We start from the raw sequence: 6,254 nt of genomic DNA, 5'->3' as shown, positions 1-6,254 counted from the left end.
AAATATCGCTATCAATCTGGAGTAATAATTTGTAGTTTTGAAATCAGTAGTTCTTTGACTGCTATTTCTGAATTCTCAGTATGTTGGAGAAGCAGGTTACTGTCAATCCCTATATATTTATGATTATAAATTTTTACCGAAGAAGGTTTTTTTCATACTGAGCTACCCGGCAGAATTGTTAATTATTAATTTTATTACTAATTGATGATTCCCTGCCCTGCATATCTATATATATATATATGTATATATACATGTATATGTGTGTGTATCTACAAATACATGTTTATATACATGTATAAATATATGAATATATGTACATGTGTATAAATTCATATGTGTAAATAACAGTGAAAGTCGTGGACGACAATCAAAGCCAAATTAAAATGAGGACAAGCCCGTTTCGTCAGCAGTATTGTTATCAAGGATCATTACGATTTCGGCTCTGAAAGCACGATATCCTTTAACTGGAAAACACAAAGGTAGAAGAGAGAAGAAAACGAATTCTTGCGACTAAAACATTAATCAGTGACATTAGGCTGGGGTAAAAAATGCAGAAAAGAATATTAGGACTTAAAAATAAAAGAAACTTTCGACTTGGGACAGAAACAAGCAGAAATAATGTTAGCATAGAGGACAATTAAGAAAATACTTTTGTGAAAATACAGCCTGTGGGACATACAGAAATGTTAAAGGTGTGCAGTCTGGGAAGTTAACTTGGAGAAAGGACAGGAGACAAGTCGTGGGGTGGGGCGGACAGCTGGGAAGTAACGGGGTACTAAAAAACGAGCAAGAAAGAAAGACTGACAGATATAAAGTGAGAAGAGTGAGAGAAAGAAAGAAAGAAAGAAAGAAAGAAAGAAGGAAAGAAAGAAAGAAAGAGGTAAGATTGAGGGGATGTAAATCATTAACGAAAATATCTATTGAGATGAAGAATATAAGACTATGTTTAATAGAAACGAAGATAAATTCATTTCGTCAATTATGTCGTTATATGTATGTAGTTATGCATGTATGTGCGTGTGTGAGTGTATGTATCTGTATATATCTATATTTTTGAAGCTGCTCTATCTCACGAATGCGAGCAGTACCAAAATGTGCCTGCATTAGTCCTGCAAAATTCAAACTGAACATCAGACGTACCTGTGAGGGCCTGAAATTACATTGGTCCCTGTTTCTCACAAGGCTTTGGTCAGCCCGAGGCTATAGCAGAAGACACTTGCCCAAGGTTTCACGCAGTGGGACTGAACCCGGAGCCATGTGGTTAGGAAGCAAACTTCTTACCACACAGCTACACCTGTGCCATTTAATTAAAATTAATTAAAAATTGAAAGAAAACACACCATTGAATCGACCTCAGTAGATTATAGTTACTTATGCTTTTTTATTGATCCGAAATGGGATGGAAGTTAAAAGGAATGTAGAATAACTTGAATAGGAAATGTATTTGGATGTAATTAAATACTACAAAGATTTTAATACGAAACTACCATTTCTTCTTCACTTCTTTTCTATTCTTGTTTGCAAGCTTTTTGTTCTAAATGTCATATATTATTATACTTCCTGCATTAGAAGATGCATTTACTTACATTTGTAGTGTTAAAGATACGAACATTTCCCAATACAAACCCTCTATTCCACCGTTTCTCCAACTAATTCTTACTTCACTCAAGCTACACCTAATATCATCAATGTGTTTTTATAGTCTTTAACATAATCATTCCAACAAGTATTTGACATTCAAACAGCAGACGAACAGTTTTTCCTTGTATCGCCTCCACAACTTATTCACTTCGATTATTCTCAATTTCTGCAACGTTCTCCTTTCCATATTTTTTCTTCATGTTAATGAAAGAACATGTTTTCTAGAATCGAGATTACAGTTCAGCCATTCATTGCCATTTTCATTTAAACTATTAAAGGCACTTTACTCTGTAGTTTTATCTTCATACAAACTTAACCTTTAGTTACTCTGAGCTCTTTTGTTAATTCTTTTTCAGAAATCATCAGTCTTCCATGTGCAATAATTCTTTTTCCATTTATTCAAATCTCCAAATCACCAAATTTCATTTTGCCTTTGGTACTGCGCAATTTATCTTCAACTCTTTAAATAGAGTAGTTTTTTTTTTTTTACTGATCTTGTCTTTCATCTCCATTGAATGCTACTTATCCTCTCGCATATTTTTCATTGCTTTGTTATTTGTCCCACTAATTATTGCTTCCTTGTATACTCATCAACATTCTCAATACTTCCATCTCTATTTTTTGCTGTCATAAACAACTTTTAAACCTTCAGTTATTTACTAAAAGATTCTCTTACAACATTCTATGAATACTTCCATCCATCCTTTCCAGAGTTAGTCTTGTGAACTGAAGCATATTTTACACAAATGCAGTCGGTGGAACTAGCCTACTGTTTACAACTTTCAATAGAATTTTCTTCAATAATTCTAGTTTGATCAAAGATTGCATTCAGCCTTCGATGTCATTATTTTCATTTTGTCTAATATTTCATGTTCGCTCACAATCAAAATATTTTTAGATATTTTATTTGTAGATCAAGTATTTCTTCTAATAGAACCTCAAGCTCTGCTGCTTTTCCTATTAGTTATCTAATATAGTTTGTCTCTACATTCGTTTTGATGCCGTAATATGCCCATATGCCATTTGCTGTATGCTTTACAATATTATTATTATCAAGCTTCAACTGAGAGTGGATTTTTTGTTGTGCTTTCAAATCGTAAATGAATTGGCAAATGGTTCTTTTTCCAGTGCAATCCCTAAGGTGTATCAATTGCAGAGCCTCCGTGTAGTTGAGTCGGAGCAGATTTTTTTCTGTTTGCAAATAATTGCAATTTCGACAACACACATCATCTAACTTCTTTATCAGGGCAGACTCCTGCTCAGGTAAACCCGTGACATCATGTGGGCTTTCTGACAGATTTCTATGCTGGCTCGTAGTTTCATATTTCATCCTGTTATTTATCAATTGACCCACTTTACTGAGTGGTTCCTGGTTCTTGTCTATTTGATTTCTAGCGTTCTTGGCATTCGGCGACAAGCATGATTTTTCATGTTTCCTTTCAGCATTTCCATGAATATTTTGTATCGGGTGTTTAAGTAAATGACTCGAAGTCATTTACTTCGCTGAAGTTTCTTGATTCGGGAAAGAGGACAGTTTAACCTAATGCTATCAAATTCGATATCGTTATAGACTATGCATCTTATATTCCTATGTCTATATATTTTATTTACTGTATCGGTTTTAATGGGAACACGATTCCCAGCTCTTACTTCAGTTCAGAAATTGAGATTGAGAAATGTACCCAGGACTACTGTCAATCGATGCTGGTTAACCAAGTTAGCAAAAACTGGCAATGAAATAAAACATTCAATAGAAGAATTAAGAACAGAGAAATGATGAACTGGGGACCAATGAAATTGGACAAATGCATTTCAAAAGGAAAGACTGAAAATAAAAACAATAAACAACTTGACAACCCCAAAAGTATTTTAGAGCTTTTATGAGATAAGCTGGAAGTTCAAGAATCCAAAGTTAAAGAGAGAAAGAAGAAAACTATTAACTGAATTCGAATTAGATGACTCAAAAGCTGGTTAACATCACATTTATACCCCTCGGCAGAACAGAAAAAGCGACTTTTTGTAATCAGAGGTGGCGATTTTTTCAATGATTAAAGCTTTGCAAGGGAATCACTATCCTAACGGTGAGTTTTGGGCATTGAGAGCCTGTTAATTGATATTATTTTTTACTTGCTGAATGTAGAGGAAGGACCAATGTCGTTGACATTTGCAGAATCCCTTAGACCAGTAAACTTAATGCCATTAATGTTTCGTTTACAGTTTTGCCAGTCAACACCTGCAGGAAAGACATGAACACAGAGAAGATTCTAGATATTCCTGGAAGGATATTCTTGGAGGGCCGATATTCTTGGAAGGATATTCTTGGAGGGCCGATATTCTAAGGAATGGAGATGATAATTAGTGTGGAGCCGTGGAAATTTGGATGAAACAAAGGTGAAGAGAAAGGGAAACTTGAGTGGGTTGGGGACACTGAGATGTGGAAGGTAACGAGACTAACCAGCTACGTGGGCCAGAGGCAATTATACTAACGATAGAAAAGACAGAGGAAACCACAGGTCTGTGGATTTGAGGGTGGTACGTGCCAATCAGCCGAGTGACCTTCTCTAGATGCAACACAAAATATCTGTGTGCGTAGCAGCAGCACCGTCTCAGATGTGGGAGCAGTACTCTATTGTGTGCCTCACTTGAATTTTGTAAATCATCAGCAGCAGTTAGAAACTAAATCTATTGTGGCCTTGAAGAGAAGCGATAATCTAAGGAATCTTTTTCTTTTTTTCTTTTTTTCCCTTTTTTTCTTTTGTGGTGTGCGGGAGTATGTGATTCTAGCCATGTTAAGGATGTAATTTCGCTCGGAAAAATCGTGAGTCTCAGTGTTTGGAGTGACTGAGAGGGCTCTAGTTACGTGTCGCTCATTTTTAAAGGAAATGTGGGGCGGTGGTATTTTCTTGATATGAGTAGTGTTGAGCTTTTTGCTGTTAAAAGAGACAAAGTTGTCATGGCGTCACTTGAGCATGTTCTCCATGTCTCCGGTTATGGAATCAATGCATATTTGGTGTGTGGTGGATGGTGCATGCTTGGGGGAAGCTAGGGAGGAATGAAAAGTCGAGTCATTTACATAAGTTTGGTCCTTTTGGGATCTGATATATTGAAGGAAGAGAGTACGGGGGAAATTGAACTCTGAAGGACACCATATTTATTGAGAGTGGGATAGAAAGAGCTCCATCCTGTGATGGTGCGATCTGAATGGAAATACTGAAGCAAAGTATAAAATCCCAACAGATCGTGTGTTGTTGTTTTGACGAGATCACAGACTATACAACAAAGGTCTTTGTTGTATGTCTCCTGGTGATCCCATCAGAATATCTTAAGATACAGGACAAGATAATTATCTAATTCTGCAGGAAAAAGCAATAGTGCAAACATGGCTGAATGATATGAAGGGAAAAAAACTGGTTTTCTTGGATATACAAATAAAGTAATAGCAGTGAGCTGTGCTGATATCCTTATAACAAGACAAGGTATCCCGGTATTGTACACTTAAAAAGTGACACGCCAGCAGACAATAACATCAATGTAAAAAATACTGAAAAATTCCAAATAGAGAGAACTGGCAACAGAAATACAAAAGACGTATTACAGTGGCACAAGAGAAGTTCTTATAATTCTAGAAATATTAAGAGTACTTCTGCAAAGTTTCTGAAATCTTAAAATAAAAAGTAAAGTTTATATCAAACAGTTCTATAGTCTATATCTAATTATCATTGTTGGTTAGCAACATTGTTGCAGTTTATCCCCCAAAGAGTTACTGTTTTGCTAGCTGGAATTTACAACTTCCGTCTTTTATAACTGTGTCATTCGAAAGATTTTAAAATTATTTCTCGAAAATTAATAAAACGGTTGGGGGCGGGGATGCTTAAAAAAATAAATGAAAAAAACAAATGCGTTGCTTCTTCTGTTATTCTTTCCATTTGCCACGACAGAAGATATTTTAGAAATTCAACATGGCTCTTACCTGCTTTTTCATTTACTGTTTTCCTCTCTCATTATTTCCTTCTCAATCTCCTTTTTTATTCTTTTTTCTTTCTTTCTTTCTTTCTTTCTTTCTTTCTTTCTTTCTTTCTTTCTTTCTTTCTCTCTCTTTCACTCTCTCTGAATTCTTTCGTTTTTTTCTTCATGATTCTTTTATTTTATTTTACTTTATTTTACTTTATTTTATTTAGAAAAAAACTAAACTCAGAACCATCTCTTAACGGAAATTAAAACGTAATGACACTTGAGATTTGTTAAAATAGAAACATTTACACATATACATACATACATAGACGCTTTCATACATTCATACATAAATGCATACATACATGCATGCATGCATGAATACACACATACATACAAAAACACATACAAACATAGATACATAAATACATCAATACATATATAAATACATACATACATATGTACACAAATACATACATTCATACACACATTCATACAGTCATACTTAAATACATGCATAAGTACATACATTCATAAATACATGCATACGTGCATACATAAATACATGCATACATGCACACAAACGAATTTAAATACACTTGAATTACGCATTCGCATATACGAGCAGATATACATCTACAAATACATACATACGTAACTTT

The sequence above is a fragment of the Octopus bimaculoides genome, chromosome 17, assembly GCF_001194135.2.
Source record: "Octopus bimaculoides isolate UCB-OBI-ISO-001 chromosome 17, ASM119413v2, whole genome shotgun sequence".
In the NCBI taxonomy this organism is placed as follows: domain Eukaryota; kingdom Metazoa; phylum Mollusca; class Cephalopoda; order Octopoda; family Octopodidae; genus Octopus; species Octopus bimaculoides.
This window is presented reverse-complemented; position numbering follows the sequence as displayed.